Genomic DNA, 20,612 nt, shown 5'->3' with positions numbered 1-20,612 from the left:
AGAAAGGTCCCTGTGATCAATCTTGCCCATGTGATCGCTTTGCTCCTGTTGCCCTTTCTCACCTGCCATTTGTATGAGATCACACCAGGATGAAGTAACCTTTACATAGGGGTCCTGTGATAAAATGGATAATGTGTTCAAGCTGGTATAGAATGCCCACTCAGATTTGAATCTCAGTGGGTGATCTTAGGTTAGACTGGAGAGTGAGTGATTCATCTCACAAGATGGATGTGTGGATACAGTGTGGTGTAGTGATTAAAGTGCTTGACTAGGACCTGGAAGACCCAGGTTCAAATCACTATGGTACCTCGGTACCTTAGTTTATGAACTTAATCCGTTCTGGAGGTCCATTCCAAAACCAAAGCATTCTTAAACCATGGTGCGTGCTTTCTCTAATGAGGCCTTCTGCTGCCGGTGTTTGGTTTCTGTTCGTCTTCTGGGGCAAAGTTCGCTAGTTGGAACACCTACTTCCAGTTTTGTGGAGTTTGTTGTCCAAAGTGTTTGTTAACAGGGTTGTTCGTAGACTGAGGTACTACTGTACACCCTCACTGTACACTGTACACCATGAAACTCACTGGGTGACCTTGGGCTTGTCACAGTCTCTCAGCCTATCCTTCTTCACAGAGTTGTTGTGAGCATAAAAATGGAGAGGAAGAGAACCATGTATGCTATCTTGTGCTCCTTTGAGGAAAGGTATGCAGGATATAAATGTAATAGTAAGTAAGTAAGTAAGTAAGTAAGTAAGTAAGTAAGTAAGTAAGTAAGTACAGTAGGATAGTTACTATCCCGAACTCTTTGGAAATGGAATTTAATGAATTCTAAACATATTTACAAGCTCCAGAGCTCCAGATTTGCCTCTGTACCATTTCATTTACTCCAGTGCATAGCTAACTGTTGTACACAGCTACCTATTGTATTACAAGTTGCTAGCTATTTCAGATGCTGTTTCCATTATTAGTTTTATAAAGTGAGCAGTGACTTGGGCCTAGTAATCACAGAGGGGGTATACTGTGTCTGTGAGGCTGCAGGGCATGGCTGAATGCTCCTCCATTTAAATGAAATCCCTCATATAGAAAACTAGTGTGCCAGTGAGGATGCAACCAGACCTCCCTCAGCTTTTAATGAAACATCAGGTTTGTTCACACATAAGATGGGTGCAAGCTGACTCTACACATGAAAGTGTGCACACTTGTTAATTTGTGTAGGCCAGCTACTGTGTACACCAGGCATAGGCAAACTTGCCCTCCAGATGTTTTGGGACTACAACATCCCAGGACCAGTGGTTAGGGATGATGGGAATTGTAATCTCAAAACATCTGGAGGGCTGAGTTTGACTATGCCTGGTGTACACAGTCTGTGTACATTCACTGAACCATTTAAGTATACATGCAGACAGGTTGTACACTCATTGAATGTAATGTATGAACAGCCCTACCATGACCTTTGGTTGAGTGGATGTCATGCCTTCTTTTGAAATGCATGTACTGGTACATTGCTCTTCTGTGCTGCAGTTTTATTTTTCGCTTGGAGGTTTTTAATGTTATCTATCTATTATCTATCTTTCTATATCTATTGTCTATCTATTTATCATCTAGTTTTGACATTTTTGCGATCCCTGGGTGACAGGTGGTCTAGAAATGTTATGTGCATGTGTGTACTCATGCACACACGTATATACAGCTCTTTATTGTTTACATTACATTCCTTACTTGACCAAATGCCACCATGTTCACATGCCCCTGTAGCATCAGCAAATATTATTTAGTCGCCTAGCTGACATGGTAACAAAATAATGAGGGAAACATTTCAGAGGGGTAAAATATATATTATAATAGCCTGCTAGACTAGCAATGCAGAGTACGCACTATTTATTCTCCAGTGTTATTTTTATGCTCATTTGATTTAATGTCAAATTAAATGTAACCAAGGGCATTGGCAGAATACTTTGAACAAGGGAAAGAGAGGGAGAAAGTGAGTGCCATTCATTATCCCCAGGCTGTGGAATTGAACAATTAGTACTCAGATTCCATAACAGTGATGTGAAAGCTTTATTATTATTATTTTCGTAAACAAAATAATCTAAAGGCATTAATTTTGTTGACTTTAGCGTTGTATTTAAGTTGTCGTTTATTATTTGCTGAGTGCTCTTGTCATTCTTTACACAATGAAAGCAAGAAAGCAGGATCACAGTGGCTCCCTACAGGCGTTTGGAATTGGGAGGGGTATTAGAAAGACTGGATTATTTTCGTTCCCTTTGTGTGTTTAGCTATAGAAATTGCAAGTTGTTCGTGTAACCAGTGAACCCATGAATGCCAGAATATAACCCTCAACCCAGCTCCTAATCAGCTGCACCAGCATCAATACAGCTTGGCACACTGAAATGAAAACTGGTAGGTCTCTGCTAAGCACTTACTTGCTGTTGCTGCAAGTCTTTGAATCAAGCTTTAATATTCTAAGATGATTCTAATAATCCAGGGCAGAAGCTTTTTAATGACCTTAATGACCTGCTGTTGAGCTCGGCCACATTTCAGGAGCCCTCCCCCTGGGAACAAAACAAATCATTACACATTGGATTTGTTTTCCCAGTGGCCATTTTGCCACGTCCACAAACCTCCTAAAAATCTTGCATTTTATTTTATTTTTTAAAAAAATATTGACTCAACTGCCTTGCTTAGAAAGCACTTATAGCATAAGTGTGTGTCCCCACTCTGTACAGCTACAGGAACAGAACATTAAATGCCAATTTAGAATTATATCAGGAAGTTGCCTATATGTTGCTTAAACCTGTGAGTACATTCCTGTAGCTATTTTATTATATACAGACATAGGGTAAAACATAGGATACTTCAGTTTATTATGTTATTTCACTTCAATACTTTCTCAGTTGTTGCACAACTGTTGCCGTTTAATACTTTGGTTCTTAACTTAATACTTTGGTTCTTAACAAGGTGGTACTTCCTGTCAGTTACGCATCCCTTATACAGCCCCACTCCTGGGGTACTCCAAGTAATAGACCCAAGGGTTCACTGGTTTGGGAGTCTTCTCTTTCTAGAAGAATCTCTTCCCTCCTGACTGGAATGAGACCTGAGTAGACTGTCTCTTTACAGCTTCTACTTCTCCTGTCTCAGCCTCAGCCTCCCAGGTAATTCCTGGCCTAATTACTCTTACAGGACACCACACACTGTCCTTCACACTAAGTTCAGAGTCTCTTTTCTCTAGCTTTCTTTCTTTCTTTCTTTCTTTCTTTCTTTCTTTCTTTCTTTCTTTCTTTCTTTCAAAAGGTAAAGGGACCCCTGACCATTAGGTCCAGTCATGACCGACTCTGGGGTTGTGGAGCTCATCTCGCTTTATTGGCCGAGGGGACCGGCGTACAGCTTCCGGGTCATGTGGCCAGCATGACTAAGCTTCTTCTGGCGAACCAGAGCAGCGCACGGAAACGCCGTTTACCTTCCCACCAGAGCAGTACCTATTTATCTACTTGCACTTTGATGTGCTTTCGCACTGCTAGGTTGGCAGGAGCAGGGACCGAGCAATGAGAGCTTACCCCGTCGTGGGGATTCGAACCGCCGACCTTCTGATCGGCAAGTCCTAGGCTCTGTGGTTTAACCCACAGCACCACCTGTGTCCCCTCTTTCTTTCTTTCTCATGGGAGCCAAATGCAGGCATCCAGGCCTCTCTTCCCATGGCCCTGGACACCATCCCTGCCTGTGCTCTCTTTCCCTGGACTATTTCCCCCAAAGGCCCCACTATCTTCTCTCCTTGTGTGCTTTTGCCTGACTTTAATGTTTCCTTAAACTGTGCTTCTTGCTTGCCTGGATTAGGGAGTTGTGGGTGGGTGTAGCAACCTGACCCTGGTGTTGTTCAATGTAAACTACCATACAAAGGTAGAGAAGCATGTACAGTGGTACCTTGGTTTATGAACTTATCCATTCCGGAAGTCCGTTCTGAAACCGAAACCATTCTTAAACTGAGGTGTGCTTTCCCTAATGAGGCTTCCCTCCGCCGGTGCCCTTCCACCATTCAGATTCCATTCTTAGACTGAGGTAAAGTTTGCAAACCGGGACACTACTTCCTGTTTTGTGGAGTTCGTAAACCGAATCGTTCATAAACAGGGCTGTTCTCAAACCGAGGTACTACTATATCATGCTGACCCCACCCACTTTTTGCCTCTTGCCCCTTCCCTGCCTGACATCCAACCCATGGAAAGCTGAGAGATACAAACAGCTAAGCTAAATGAACAGCTTATTATAAGAAGCGCTGGAGCTTGTCTTTCTTCTGTTCCCCTGGGAGGTTGCCTATGAGGGAATGTTGCCCTAAACAAAGTGGTCCGCCCTCACCAGCCCCTTGCACGAGACAAGCATTGAATTGCAAAAAATAAAGAAGGGAATAACAGCAAACATCCTATTTAAAACATGAAGCAATGCAACCAAAGAGTTAAATGTGATAAGTGTAAATACTTCAACATATTGACTACTATTGCTTTATAGCAACTCCCACCCACCCCCGCAACCCCACTTTCTCTGTTTAAAGAAATCACAAATATCTTAAACACTAAGAACTGCAAGGAAAATGTTTGGAGGAAATGACTCCCTTTTCCTTTGGGCTTGATGTTTGAATTGTCCTTTGATGAAAGTACAAGTCTCCTTTTCTTCTTCTTCTTCTTCTTCTTCTTCTTCTTCTTCTTCTTCTTCTTCTTCTTCTTCTTCTTCTTCTTCGCTCTCTTGTGCTCTAAATGGTGAACTTACAGGTTTTCTTTTAACATTCAAAGAGCACTTTATTCCATTTTCCTAACATTCCCTTAGCTGATCATTTCTGTTTTATGTGACCCCCCCCCTCAATGTAAGAGCCCTTTCTGGAAATCTGTTGGAACTTAGTGGATGTTTAGTGCTTGTTTCCTTGTTAATTGCTTTGAGGGGTGGGGGGAACAGTTTGCAGCCCTGTGAACCTGGGAAAATAGTTCCAGTTTCGTGCTGTAAATTTACAGCTGTTTTCAGGGTTCGTGACGTATGATGAAATTTGGAGTGGCATAGCTCCTGCATGGGTGAGTCATGGGGGAACAGAAGCACTTGTGTGCATAAAGGATGGTGACAGGTCCAATGATATCCTTTGTTGTGCCACACCACACCCATTGGCATGAATGAAATTTAGCATGATGTGGTGGTATATCAATCTAAAGCCACAGTTATAACCAATAAAACTAATGCACTAATCCTCATGTCTGGGTGTACTCTATTCCTTAAAGGCCTTCTCAGCCCTGCTGGAACACCACCACTCTTCCTTGGCCTGACTGGACCACTGGAATCTTAGCAGCATAGGAAGCTGTCTTGTATTCGATCAGACCATTGGAGCAGCTAGGTCAGTACGGTCTGCACAGACTGTCAGCAGCAACATTCCCAGTCCTGGTGAAACATGCTAGGGATTGAGTTTGGGACCTTCTGTCTGTAAGTCAGATGTCCAACCACCGAGATACAGTTATATGGCGCAACCAAACTAGGAATAATGTGCAGGGCTCTGGTTGCTGAACCTCAAAGATGTTTTAGAAAGGAAAACAGTTCACAACAGGAGGAGCAAAATTATGAATGGAATAGAGCAAACTCCCATATAATGGAAAAGTATAAACATTTGGGTTTTTGTTACAGATATGCATGTTGCTCAGTATCTTTACATTCTTATTTTGCATCTATGTATTGGCAAGGGATTATATTTCCCAGGTTTTGTTTTTTTAACAGCTGGAGAACCACTACAAAATATGATGGTAGGCTTTCTTTTTTTGTCTTTTTTGCTTATGGCAGTTCTCTTCTGCAATGCACTCCCAACAATTCAATTGTGAATTTTTTATTTACATATAGATAGATAGATAGATATAGATATAGATATAGATATAGATGTAGATGTAGATGTAGATGTAGATGTAGATGTAGATGATATAGATATAGATATAGATATAGATATAAAAGTAAAGGGACCCCAAACCATTTGGTCCAGCCGTGACCGACTCTGGGTTGCGGCACTCATCTCGCTTTACTGGCCGAGGGAGCCGACGTACAGCTTCCGGGTCATGTGGCCAGCATGACTAAGCCGCTTCTGGACCAGAGCAGCGCACGGAAATGCCGTTTACCTTCCCCCTGGAGCGTTACCTATTTATCTACTTGCACTTTGATGTGCTTTCAAACTGCTAGGTTGGCAGGAGCAGGGACCGAGCAACGGGAGCTCACCCCGTCACAGGGATTTGAACCGCTGACCTGATCAGCAAGCCCTAGGCTCTGTGGTTTAACTCACAGCACCACCCGCGAACCATATTTATATATATATAATCTTGTTCCATTGGTTTTTATATTGGTAAACTACTTAGAAGCCTATTTTGGCATTAAGTGCTACATAAATAACAATGACCATAACAACAACAGTAATTATATGGGGCCACAATTGAATTCTGAACTCTCATTTAGAGTACATAATCTCTTTGCATGCATGAGATTCCTCCTCTTAGGTTCTGTTCCTGTTTCCATTTTATTGAAATTATTCTGTGCCACATCCATAGTGTATTCATTCTCTTGGCGAGAGAATATTTCAAATATTTCAAAGCTCCAGAAATTACAAGGCTTGAAGGAATTGTGGGGTAAATGAGGTAGGACTCCATGTGGAAGGGAAGTGGCCCTGCCACTATGGTTTGCCAACAAGCATTAGAAACTGGATTTGCAATTTTGAGGCCATGTTTTGTAATAATTCAGGCTCTTGTTCTTAGCTTGAGGAGGGAAGAAAGAATAAAAAATGTGAAGTACAGGAAATTGCATGAGTATAAGGCAGTTTGGGAGACAATGAAAATCCCATTTCAGAAGAGATTTCGTCTCCCATGGTTACTTTAACAAATGGACTACACCGGTTTGCAGTTTTGTTAATGGTATTTTTCTTATTTCTGTTAAGGCAAGTTATCTCCCCCCCCTTTTTTTTTTAAAAAAGGCAGCTTCTGGAGGTGGTCAACGAAAGCAATCATTGCTATGGCCTCAAATCCTCTGGATAATCAGCAACAGGATTCACAGCTTGCTCGCTTCGTCTTGGCAGGAGATGTGTTCCAGGAACCTTTGGATCAACATGTAGGACCAGCTCCTTGCTTAGAACCAACTCCCTGCAGAGTTCACGACCCAGAGCTGGAAGGTATTGCAGATCTGCAAGCTGAAATTCAACAGATTACACTAGAACTTCAAACTCTGTTTGTGGCAAAAGATAGAGGAAACATCCTTTCTTCCTACCACCTGACACGTAAATGCCAGGTTCTGACCATGATGAACAGCCACCTAGAGGAAGTTCTGAAAAGGACAATTTATCTTAGGCAGGGGATACGGTTGGTCTGTGCGACACACAAAAATTCAGTTGATGAGGACTTCCACAAATATGCAGACAAATTTTTGGTGTTGGCAGCAGCTTTCACTGAGAAATTAGAAAGCTATCTAAATCTTATTCCTCAAAACTGTCCAAGTAACATGAAGAGTGCACTAGCCAAAATTAAATCATTGATGACGAAGGGAGAAGAGCTGTCAGGAAAAATTCAGGAATTGAGAGAGGATGTTGAACTCCCAGAAGAATAACTGTGCAATACTTCATCGCTAATCCTAGGGATTATTTAGCAATTTTGTGGGTTCTAGTAGGTGGTCAGAAACTATAAATGAAGACCACAGTGCTCTGATCATTGATAATTATTATTTATCTATTTAATAAAATATATATTAATTTCAGAAGCAATACGTAAGCTGCATGGCTGTGTTTTATTTATTTTACTATAGATTAGAAACAACAGCTATAGGTGGTTAACAACACTGGTCCTACTCAGAATAGATCCATTGAAATTAATGGATATGCTTGATCAGTTAAGTCCCTCAATTTCAATGGGTCCACCCTGAGTAAAACTTTGCTTAATGCCACCTGTCAGGGAACTGACATCAGAGCAGAGGGGGGAGGCGAGGCTTCCAGATTCTGCAGGAGAGGGAACGAGTAAGGGTAGAGAGAGAACGTCATCTGGGGAAGAAAGTCCAGGTGACACCAGGAAGAAGGGAGAGGGAGAGAGCATCTCGGAGGTGAGGCTCCGAGACTCTACCAGTGAAGTCAGTGAGGAGGGTGAAGGACCACCACTAGGCACGCCCACTCTGCACAGAAGGCTTCCGCGCAGAGAGGCGAGGCGAAGGTTGTCCGTTAAGGAATTCTTATGCTGGAGGAAGTTTAGGAGACGCCCACTCACGGATTCTTCTAGCGACTGAGCAGCAACACCCAAGCTGCTCAGTCAGGGAAAGACACAACCGCCCCTAAGCAGTTTGGAACAGCTAGAGGTTTACACACAAGCAACCCCAATTCCCGTGACACCACCCTTTGTTTTTTATGCAGTGGGACAACTTTCTTAAACCATATAATCCTCCACTGCTCTGCTGCTGCTAATAATACCTTCAAAAAGTCTGTTTGCATGTTTTGTTCTGAATTCCAGGAGTGATTTAACAACCAGTCCCTCTTCCCAAGGAACTCTAGGAAATGCAGCTCTGTGTGGAGAAGAGGGGTCTCCTAAGAACTCTGTTAAGGGTGGTGAGAGTTGTTAGGAAGACTCCTCTCTTCTCCACACAGAGATACAGTTCCGCAGATTCTCTGGGACTATTAAAAGTCGTATAATATTGCTTTAAGTGTGTGATGCAGATGTGCTTACCAAGTATAGGTAAACATTCCTAATTGTTATAGATACCCCACTTTATTTTCAGCCCAGTGCAGACTGCAAGGTTTCAAGGGGCAACCAAATTATGGCTGCACTTTGTGAAGCATGGCAAGAGGAGTGTTGTACCATAAGGAGGATTTACAAGGGAGGATAGCTGAACTACATGCAGACTTAAGGGCATCTTTGCATTTAATCTCCATGCATTTAATAGCGGTCACGGAAGGTGATAATTGTATATGCTGCCAACAAAGCAGGATAGGGTTAAATTCCCCTCTTGCCCAACTTACTTCATTCCCAGTAATGATCATTCTCCCCAGTGGCTGCTCTTTGTTTTATTTTATTTTTTGGAAGCTTGCATGTTAAATGCAAAGGCACATTGAATATCACGTCTGGTGTATCTCTCTGGGTAGACATGTTCAGATGCTTTTTCACAAGGTACGATTTGCAATAAACCTGCTTTGTAGTTATGTGTAGGGCCTTCAACAATTTTCTCCTCATCAGAGAGAGAGAGAGAGAGAGGAGGAGGAGGAGGAGGAGGGGGGAGGGAACCAATCAAGAGTTCCCCCTCTCATTCCTCAAAGCAAAACACACATTTGAAAACTGTTTTTTTTTTTTTTTATAAAAAGAAATCATTAAGCTGTATAGACCATTCCAGGGTAAGTAAATGGCAAAACATTTTGTGCTCCTAACTGAAGGGTCCCGCGGGGGCTGTGCGACTGTTAAATTGTTCTGTTTGACTATTTCCACACTCTGCAAAGTTTTTGTTGGAGGAAATAGATGGCATGTGTGACATTTTACTTTCTGGAAAAAGGCTCAAAGGGAAGAACGTAAAAGGAGGAGGGGGTTTCTATCAGAGAACTCTTGAAACGCTCTCCTTCTGAACACCTGGGGAGTGCCACCCCTCCCCATTCATTAGTTTAAAATTCATTTAATATATACACACTGCATTTTCCCTACAGCGGGACTTATGGCAGTTTGCAAAAATAAAAATACTGATAAAATACAGAAAGCTTAAAAGATAATAGTTAAAAGGGAATTAAATTATAATAGAATAAAAACAATATAAAAACGATTCTGTTAAAGCACAAATAGTGTGGTACTGTTTTTACTGTGAAAAGCCATTTCCATAAAAAGCAATCAGTTCTCAAAAGCCTGTCAAAGTAAAACAGTCTTCCCCTGGTCGCAGAAGGACAAGGAGCCTCTCTAAGGGAAATTCCAAAATCTTGGAGCAGCCACCAAGAAGACCCTGTCCTGTGCCCTCACCAAATGTTCCTTTGAGAGTTATGTGAGTGAGACAGGGGCCTCCCCAGAAGATCCCAGAGCCCAGGCAGGTTCATATTGGAGAATATAGTTGTTCAGATAGCCTAGATCTAAGCCTCTTAGGCCTCATAGCCAACACTTTGAACTGTGCCTTGAAACAGACTAGTAACTAGTCTGTTGTAGCAGTTTTGAGCACTTTTCAAATGAAGCTCCACATAGAGCCAGTTGCAACCAAGGTGTGTATTGCTGTTGGCAGATCAGACATCTCTAGGAATGGGGACAACTGGCACACTAGCTTTAACTGTACAGCTTTAACCCTCGGCACTGCAGAAACCTGGGTATCCAGGCTCAGAACTGAATCCAGGAGCACATGCTCTGTGTTCACGGGGAGGGTTACCCCATCCAGTTTCAATTTGTTCACCCTTGTCTAGTCCATTACTGATGTCTGACACTGGTTTAGAACAAAGACAGCTTCCGTGGATTTAAGTGGAAAGGACTAATAGAGCTGGCTGTCATCAGCACACTGGTGACACCAAACTCCAAAACTCTGAGCAACTCCTCCAAGCAGTTTCATGTAAATGTTAAATAGCATGAGGGACAGAGCGGAGCCCTGGATGAGCCCACAGGCCAATGATCAAGGTGTTGAACAGGAGTCCCCCAGCACTACCAGGAAGGAATGGAGATGCTATTAAAACTGTGCCTCCCAAGTCCCATTCCAGCAAGGGCCCCCAGAAGGATACTATAGTTGATGGTATCAGAAATTGTTGAAAGGTCCAGCAGAACCATCAGGGACACATTCCCATTGTACAATTCCTCCTAACATATGTCATCCAAAGGTGACTCTGTCCCATAACCAGGCCTAAAATCAAATGGAAATGCATCTAGATAATCTTTCTCTTCCAGGAACCTCTGGAACTGAGATGCTACCACATGCTCCAGTACTTTGCCCGGCAATGGGAAATTGGAAACTGGCCAAAATTTATCCAGGGACGGCTTTTTCAGTTGAGATATTATGACTGCTTGTTTTAGGTATGCTGTATTCCTGCCTTGCTTTTTCCCTTTACCACTTGGTCTGTCCCCTACTGGCCTTTTTAATGAGTTAGGAAGGGCAAGAAACTAGCACATGTGGTAGCTCTCACATTTTCAAGGATGCTGTCCACATTCTCAGGCTGCACAAATTGAAAAGTATCAATTATCATTGAAGAAGCAGGGACCAAAGTTATATCCACTAGACCAGTGTCAACTGTAACATCCAAGTTGGAACAGATCTGAGTGATTTTATCAGCAAAGTACTGAGCAAATTGTTCACAGCGGGCCATCGAGTGGTCTAAAATCTCCTCACGTGGGTAAGGTTGTAAAAGGAACAGCTCTGCTGGATGCAATAGAAGCAGAGAAAAATAGCTTTTTCATTGCTTGCGCTGCCACAGAGTAGGTCTTCAAGTAGACTCCAGCTTGTATTCGGTTGGACTTCTTCCTAGTTTTCCATCAATTTTGATCTGGTCACCATCTCATTTATTTCATCACCACCAGTTCCCTAGAAAACCATGGGGCTGGCTTGGCTCCATTCTGTGAGAGGAGATGCCCAGGAGTGATTGTGTCCACTGTCCTGGTCATTTCTGTAGTCCAGAGATCCACTAGGACGTCAGTAAAATCACCTGCTGAAGCAACATGAAACTCTCCAAGAGCAGTCAGAAAATCATCTGGATCCATCAGCCTCCTGGGGTATACTGTTTTATACAGCTGCCCACCCCTGCAGAAGCTCTGTGTTCCAGGAAATCTAAACCCCACCACCTGAGCTTGACAATGGAACTGTAGAAAGTTCACTCACTCTTTAAGATCACCAATCCAGTCCAGAAAACTTAAGTCCAGAGCTCTGTTTTCTTAAGGAACATCCAGATGAGGGGAGAAAAGGCCCACCCATTTGCCCTATGGCACAGAGCAACTTTATGGTTATGCTAATCATGGTGCTTAAGTGTCCAGCTGTGAGGCCATTGTCTTACAGTTGCCCAGACAAAAAGACTTATTTGACAAGCTTGCTGTCATATCTTCTGCTCTCACAGATACAGGAACTCAATAATTGGGACTCAGGGCATCATGCAGGCTGATTCCCCAAACTTACAACTGTATAGTGTAAATAGACAGCTGTGCAAGCCTTTGGGAAGCAAAGATGCAAGAGGGCTTCAGAGGTGGGAGGGAAGGAAAGAGGGACAGAGACCAGTGTTGCTCACGGCACCACTGACCATCATTCAAGGCACCCCAGGGTGCCACAGCACACTGGCTGAAAACCACTGGTCAATAATGTTTCTAGTTGTTGTTCATCAACATACGGAAAGCCCAATATTTCCCACTCCTCCTTTAAAGCCTTGGCATTCAGGTACCTCCTATTGGTCTCTTTGAAGCTCAGTGGTAGTCTTTTCAGTAGTGACTTCTTGCCTTTCGAAACCCCTTCCCAGGGAATCTTGCCTGGTGCCTATATTGATGAAAACCCCACCTCCCACTCTAGCGCTTTAGTAACCTGCAGCTTTTTGAACCTCTGCAACACTGAGGCCAAGTTACTGCATCTGTTTTAGTCACAATTCATCATACAATAAATCTCATGTAAATTTCATTTCTTGTACATCTTAGTTACATGCTATGTTTTCTTTCTTTCTTTCATTCGCTGCCCTGAGGACATTTCCCTTTCTTTTGCCGAAGGTGTGAGATACAAATTTAGTAAATAAATAGCATAACATAAATTTTAAATAATATAATAATACGAACAGTAATCCTGCAGGAGGCAGCATCTGGCGTGCCCTGAATAACATGGTAAACTAGAAGGCAAGAGGATTAGTTGCGGAATGATAGAATTAAGCCTGTGTAGCGCTTGCATCTTCTTTGTGGCTGAGTCTACATAAGGCATTGTAAAGTTGAGCCCTTAATTCACCATCTCACGGAAACAAGAACAAGGGCAGGAAATGGCACATGCTGTGTGTTCTCATTTTGCAATGGCCTTAAGACGACTTGAGCAAGAAACCAATATTAAAATACATTTCCCCTCCCTAACAGTATTACAACTGTAATCTCGCAATCCTATTTTAAGGGGAAACATTTGCCATTTGTGTACGTTGGAAGGCAAAGCTGTGTTCAGCTTAGGCTCAGCAATTGTCCTTCGTCCTTCATTTCCACCCCCACCACCACGGCTTGCCTGTGCTGTGCTTTTCAGTCTTGCATCTCCTTTTGACAACCTGTTTCACAAATATATAAATGTAATTGAACCGATCCTGCAAAGGTACACAGAAGGATGTATGTCATTTATTCTAGCAGATTCTGGAAATAGATGTTGTAATTTAAAGGAGAGTCTCTCTCTCTCTCTCTCTCTCTCTCTCTCTCTCTCTCTCTCTCTCTCTCTCTCTCTCGGATGTACCAGGCAAACTTCTTAAAGTTGTGATTAGAAGTCTGGAAATTGAAATCTAACATGCGAATGCTAAGACTCAGTCCCCAGAGAACAAATACCTTATCCTTTTCCTTGCTGTGAATAATAGCAAGAAAGAGAGATTGGGGGGGGGGGGGGAGAGAGAGAGAGAGAGAGAGAGAGAGAGAGAGAGAGAGAGAGAGAAACAAAGACAAAAAGAGAATGAACCAACTTTATGCGACTGAGCTGGAATTACAAATATCAAAATGAATTTATTATTGCTTTCCATTTTGAATGACTTTGAGCAAACTTCCCTTCTACCTGCTGGACCAAAATTATATTTTTAAAAAAAATCCACACCAACTCAAAGCAACTCAAAATATGGGTGGGAGAGATCTGCCAGCATGCAGTTTTACTATAATTATAAAACAGTCCTGTCCCCCCACTTGTCTTCCCTTGTTTAGAATTGCTTCTGATATTTCTTTTATATCTACATTTTATTTGTTTATATGTCTTTCATAATTACAGTGCACTGTGCATTTGCTGGAAAATGTGCCAGTGTTTTAAAGGGTTAATTGGAGAAGGGCTGTAGCTCAGAGAACATGCCTTGCATGCAGAAGGTTCCAGGTTCAATCCCCAGCATCTCCAGGTAGGGAACATATTGAGGCTTATCTGAAACCCTGGAGAGCTGCTGTTGAGCAGTGCACACAATACAGAGCTAGCTGGATCAGTGTTCTGATTCATTATAAGGCAGTTTCCAGTATTCTTTTAATGAAATGATAAGTATACATTGGTAAAGCAAAATGAAGGACATCACCCCCTTTTTTATATGAAAGGCAAGAGAACATGTTAATGGAGGGATGTAGGAGGCAGACGAATAGCAGAGTGGTGGACTAGTCCAAGATAAATTAATAATCTTGGGCAGATTAAACAAAATACCAGCTCACATGCATATCCCACTGGGCAGAAGCCATCCCCATTAGGTTCTTTTAACATGATGAATGATCCTGTGAAAGCTGTGATTTACATATTAGTTTTGGAACCCATGTGATAAGCAAGCAAGAGTTGGGACTCCTTACCAAATAAATTTTGCTCCATCGCTTGCACCAGTATCCCAGTAAGGCTGTGATGTTCTCCTTGAACAACACAGTCTGGGTATACTATCCCTCGTTGTGTTTTTTTCTGGTGCCAAGCTGCACTGCTCCATTACTTTAATTGCTATTGGTAAGTGCTGTTTTTAACACCGATCTGTGCCATTTTGCTGCATTATGGACTTTTTTAATGGGCTGTAGTTTTTCCATCTAAGTAAATTGAAGTAGACATCTTATCAGCAGGGAGTGCTTCACCTTTTCTTCCATGCTTTTTGTCCTCATTCTGTGCAACTGATGTTCAAGCATGGGGCACAGCTATTTCATTGCTAGCTTGCTTTGCCCTCTATTTTCTGAGTGCTACTGTTTTATCAGGGAAGTTAATGCAGCATGTGATTATGAAGTAGGTAACCGTCATAGTATATCTGAAATATTTCCACTCAACTACATTTTGCCAGATGTTGAAACATGGAAATATGGTGGTGTGTGTGCTTGTGCTGCAAAATGAAATATAGCTATACTGTTAATATATCATTGTTTTTTAAATAGACAAATACTGTATGTGCATACACTTAATAGCAAAGCCCAATAGTTTAACTAAGTATGTCTGTACTGTAGTTCTATATATCATAAAATCATAATATGCAAGCATACAATTGTCTAATACAATCATAATATTGTACTATCATACAAACATAAAATTATATCATACAATCCTAATATCATACAATCATGATATATATCATACAATCATAATACCATAAACAATTGTAATATCATACAGTCATCACACAATCACATACACTCATAACACATTATCATAATATGATATATCACAATCATATCGTACAACCATCCATTCATATCATGCAAACATTCCATATCATACACTCACACACTCACATCATATATCAGATAATCATATCATATCCCGGATTCAAGTTACAAGAAAGGATATTCTGATTAAACATCAGGAAGAACTTTCTGACAGTAAGAGCTGTTTTACAGTGGAAGAGACTGTGTTAGAAGGTGGTTGACTCTCCTTCCTTGGAGGTTTTTAAGCATAGCTAGGATGGCCATCTGTCATGGATGTTTTAGTTGAGATTCCTGCATTGCAGGGGTTGGACTAGATGACCCTTAGGGTCCCTTCCAACTCTACAATTCTACAATTGTTTGATTCTACAGCTATTGTGGCTCCAAATTCCTTTTAAGATAATGCAGATAGGATTACAGGTTTTCAATTCCAACATAGGGCTGTGTGTGTGTCCTGTTCATATAAAAAACCATCAACCCAGAACTTTGTATTTGGCACAGGATTCAGGATGCTGAGCATTTGGGATTTTGATCCAGGATTAGAAGGGGTGTTCTTATCCAAAAGATCATTAAGATAACCAAGAAAATAAGTTGAATATCTGATCCAAACAAAAGGTTTATGCTTCTTATATGGAATTTGCCTGCTATTGGACTTTTCCCCAGTCCTGTGGGAAAACTTGAGGGAAGGCCACCCCATAGCTCTCTCCCTTGTTAATGCTGCAAACCAGACTTACAGTGTGTGTGTGTGTGTGTGTGTGTGTGTGTGTGCGCGCGCGCGGAAGACATTACAAGACATTATTGGGGTGATCCAATTCAGTAACAGCTGCTTGTTACCTGCAAGATCAGATTAGGTTTATGGCCTTTGCAAGGGTTTGGTTTGTGTTAAATTCAGTGAAGTTCTTCACTTTCCTGTCTCGGAGGCAGGTGGTGTTTTCTTCCTAAGTGCAACATTTCTTGATTATTGATGGATACCAAAAGTGACAGAGTGGAACTGATTCAGGGGGGAAATAGCCTTTAATTAAGAGAAGTTGGTAAATATTTGAGAAGGCATGCAACTTGGCTTCTGAGCTTTTGAGTATCTGATTCTGTGCTGGCGTAGACAGCCTTGCCTCCCCCCCCCCCTTTTGACTGCTATTTGAAATCATCAGAAGAGTTGTGTCCGCTTCCCCTTTTCTTGAAAGTATTCTTACTCAACCTAACTAGCAAGTTCCTTGAATAAAACATGATGCTTGAGATGATAAACAATGAAGTCCACTATTTGCAGGCAAAACCTTTATTGAATCTCCCTCACCCTTTTCCACGGCAAGCAGGCCAACAAAACCTGTACCTAATAATTTTGCTGTTGCTGTCCATGGTATACAGTTGATAGCTAGCTGTGGCTAACAATCAGCATTGAACAAAAGAAATCCCATAGCTTTTTTATTTTATTTTTGCTTGAAATTGTATGTGTCAACAGCTTGGCTCACAAGGGGTGGAAAAAAAAGTTGTCCTGTTGGCTCATGTTCATCAAAAGCTCAAGCACATTCAGTCTGTGTTTGACTGACACAGATTGCACGCCAGAGGTGTACTTGCTCGTACCATGTGGGCTTTTGCGCTGTGGAATGATGCACAGGTTTGACACATTGATGTGAATATAACTCTGTGCCCAGATTCTAGTTTGGATCAAAAATGGTGTTGGAAATAATTATCCCCTGTAAGAGAGACCGTCTCCATAGGTCTGACATGATCTATGGAGGTCACCAGTCTACAATTATTAAACAGCAGTTAACAAAAGAAAGGGACAATGGTTCCTGTTGCAGCAGAAACCACTGCCTGCTCCATTGCTTCTGATGAGACACACTGTTGAAAAGTATCTCCAAAGTTGGATTTTGTGTAAAACACATTAGGAAAAGACCCTATCCCAGTGTTAGACAGGGGTGGATCTACTGTAAAACTAATGAAGCTTAAGCTTCAGAGACCCTAATCCCAAGAGGGCCCAAAATAGCTTTAGTCCACATTACATAATATTATTGAGTTTAGAAGACCTAATTTGAGTTGCATGACTCTAATTAATTAATTTTTTGCTGTATATATTTCAACAATCCCAAAGTTTGAGAGTCGGTAGCACAGATGTTGTAAAGGTGTGCTGGTTACGAAGGGGCTCCCAAAGCAGTTCAAGCTTCAGGCCCCTCAAAATGTAGGACCACCACTGGTGGTAGAGCATCTACTTTGCATTCAGAAGGTCTTAGGTTAAATCCCAGACATCTCCATTTACAGCTAGGAAAGACCCCTGTCTTAAACCCTCGAAAGTCACTGCCAGTCAATGTAAACAGTACTGACCTAGGTGGACCAGTAGTGTAGCTTTCTGTGTTCCTGGAATAATTATCATATAAAGCATTCAGAGTTTCATACTATGCTCCCAATCTCCCTCCTTTTAATGCCACAATCATGTGGAATATGATGGGCATGGACCTAGTTTTAGCAAAAGAACAATGCACATGAGGGATGCTGCTGCTGCTCTTTTCTGCTACTTGCTAGCCTGCAATCTTGCCTAACTCCCTCTACTCAAAAGAAAATCCTAACAGGGCTTGCTTCTAGTATTGCATTCCAGCTGAAGGAAACAATTAAACATTAGAGAACAGATGGTTGGGAAGTATTGTATGATGAGGGATGGTTCAGCAAGTCAAACCCTTTCCAATCATTTCCAGCTTGGCTTTTCCATCTCCTGGTTTTTTGTTTTTGTTTTTTATGTGATTGGGGTAGACCCACAATTAAAACGCTGCTACAGTCACCTATTGGTTGGCCCTGAAACGTGGTTTCATTTTCATATTGTGCAAAATGCTGAGATTATGTCTGGAATCAAATCCATTCTAAAAACTTGCATACTACCATGGCCCTCTACAATATTCAGGTCCTTCTAGGGCAGAGCAGATGTAGGCATTGTATTGCAAGTTTTGAAAGTTAAGTTTCTACACAGCCAGCACAATATATCTGTGGATGTATTTAGACTAACATGAAATTGGCCGATAACCATTACTTACATGAGTTTAAAGGGGCATTAGATAAAGTCATGGAGGATAAGGCTAATAATGACTGCTAGTCATGATAGTCTGTGAAACCTCTGAATTAAGGCATATGTCACTGGATACCAATGGTTAAGAAATGCACCTACTTGTGGGAGGCACTTATTCCCTTCATGTTCTGCTTAAATGGTTTGGTCACTTTGTGGACACTACACTACATGGATCATTGATTTCGTGTAGCAGGGCTGTTTGAATTCCTTACATCCCAAGGCATTTACTCCCAATTTTGTTAACTGTTTTCTTGTTGCTAGACAACTCTTTTTTTCTTCCTCCTCCTTGTGTAACTGTTGCCATAGAACCCCCCCCCCACCTTTGTCCAAGAACAAACGACAGGCAGACCCACGCAGCTGTGTCTATGTGAAATGGTTGTTTCCCCCAAGCATTTTGTATTTTTCTTTTCTGAAGTAGGACCCTGTTCCATTTAGTTTACTTCTTGTTGTTTAGTCGTTTAGACATGTCCGACTCTTTGTGACCCCATGGACCAGAGCACGCCAGGCACTCCTGTCTTCCACTGCCTCCCAGTTTGGTCAAACTCATGTTAGTAGCTTCAAGAACACTGTCCAACATCTTGTCCTCTGTCATTCCCTTCTCCTTGTGTCCTCAATCTTTCCCAACACCAGGGTCTTTTCCAGGGAGTCTTCTCTTTACATGAGGCGGCCAAAGTGTTGGAGCCTCAGCTTCAGGATCTGTCCTTCCAGTGAGCACTCAGGGCTGTATTCCCTCAGAATGGATAGGTTTGATCTTCTTGCAGTCCATGGGACTCTCAAGAGTCTCCTCCAGCACCATAATTCAAAAACATTTAGTTTATTAAGGCATTATAATTAGCATGTTGTCACTGTTGAAACCTGTGAGTGCTCTGCTTGCAGAGGGTTTAGCTGTGGGGTGTGGATAATTTTTAGTTCCGAATCACACCTGCTTTAGAAGCTCCCTTGTGGCAGACCACTGAACAGGACCACCCTCTTTCAAACTGCAAAGCAAATAGGGATCTAACAAAAGATTGCTCTTTGGTCAATACATGTGATAGATGAGGGTCAGAAAAGTCCCATGCTTTAGATCAACAGAGCTCATGGAAGGTCATATTTGTATTGATTTAAAAATGTACGTTCAAGATTAGGAGCACAAATGTGAATGACCTGGTCCAAATATTTCCTTGTCTAGCAAAACTCCTTTTTCTTTCTGGGAAGGAGGGGGGGGGGGGCATTTTTTTAAAAAGACATAACTATGTACAAGATTCTTTTGCCGATGTTCTAACACTATCTGCAATGCCTCATTATGTAAATAAGTATGAATTGCATTGATAATTTGCAAGTGAAAGTGCAGAGAAGGAAGGATGCAAAAGGGAAGATTAACAAGCCGCTGCAAATACTCCTCTGGGAAGCTTTTCTGAAAATACAGAATACTTCAAAGGAACCTGAATTCATGAGTGACCTGCTGAGGTTTGCTACTCAGTTGAAGTCCCTTGCTTTCCTGTTGTTCCCTTGGCATACATAAGCTTTGCTAATTTGGATGGGCGCTTGCAGGAGGACACATTAAAGCACCCACACATACCATGAACTGTTAACTAAAGTTGGCACCTTGCATTTAATGAGTTCTACTGCAAGTAGGAGGTGTGGCTTAGGATGAGCCACACTGGCAGTGACACAAACCCTGACCTGGCAATGTGTAGAACATAGAGAGCATGCCCTATATCAAGTTAACCACTTACCCCTGCTTTTAATGGGGGGGATGTGTAGAACATAGAGAGCATGCCCTATATCAAGTTAACCACTTACCCCTGCTTTTAATGGGGGGGATGTGTAGAACATAGAGAGCATGCCCTATATCAAGTTAACCACTTACCCCTGCTTTTAATGGGGGGGGGGTTTATTCCTTTTTATTTAAAACCATCTTTCTATTTTAAAATACCCTGATAAAGTCAAACATACTTAAAAGGTTTGAAACAATGGGTTGTGTCCAATATGAGTGCTACTCAGGCCTACTGGAATTTATGAACCTAAGTTATCTCCTTTAATTTCCATGCAATCTACTCTGAGAAGGGCTAATGTTAGATGCAGCCTGATTAAATCTAAAGATACTAATTAAAATATGAAAATACATCTAGGCAGCAGAGCAGATAGAATAACATCAACAGCTAAATGACAGCATAGCAATATTGTAGTTAAACATTTTAAGAAGTCTGGATTTTTAAAAAAACAGAATTTTTTTTGCACAGTGCTTAAAATCTGTTATGCCAAGTCTACCTGTAGAGGGTGTTTAATCTGGTTGAGATTAAGCAGGCAAATTCATTTTGATGAATATGCTTCTTG

The 20,612-nt window shown here is 41.7% G+C and overlaps 1 protein-coding gene across 5 annotated transcripts in view; it reads left to right on the top strand.

Moving 5' to 3' along the window:
- Positions 1 to 20,612, top strand: part of PCDH11X (protocadherin 11 X-linked) — a 745,920-nt gene that overhangs the window by 73,491 nt on the left and 651,817 nt on the right. The window contains exon 2 of one of the 5 annotated variants that reach the window (XM_081179391.1): positions 7,063 to 7,155. The exons of the other annotated variants lie outside the window; for them this stretch is intronic. The gene's annotated coding sequence lies outside the window, so the exon portion shown is untranslated. The remainder of the gene's footprint in view (positions 1 to 7,062; positions 7,156 to 20,612) is intronic. 5 annotated transcript variants of the gene reach the window in all.

This window comes from Podarcis bocagei, assembly GCF_964188305.1.
Source record: "Podarcis bocagei genome assembly, chromosome: Z".
Lineage (NCBI taxonomy): Eukaryota > Metazoa > Chordata > Lepidosauria > Squamata > Lacertidae > Podarcis > Podarcis bocagei.
The sequence above is the reverse complement of the archived record's forward strand: the minus strand, read 5'-3'. Positions and strand labels throughout refer to the sequence as shown.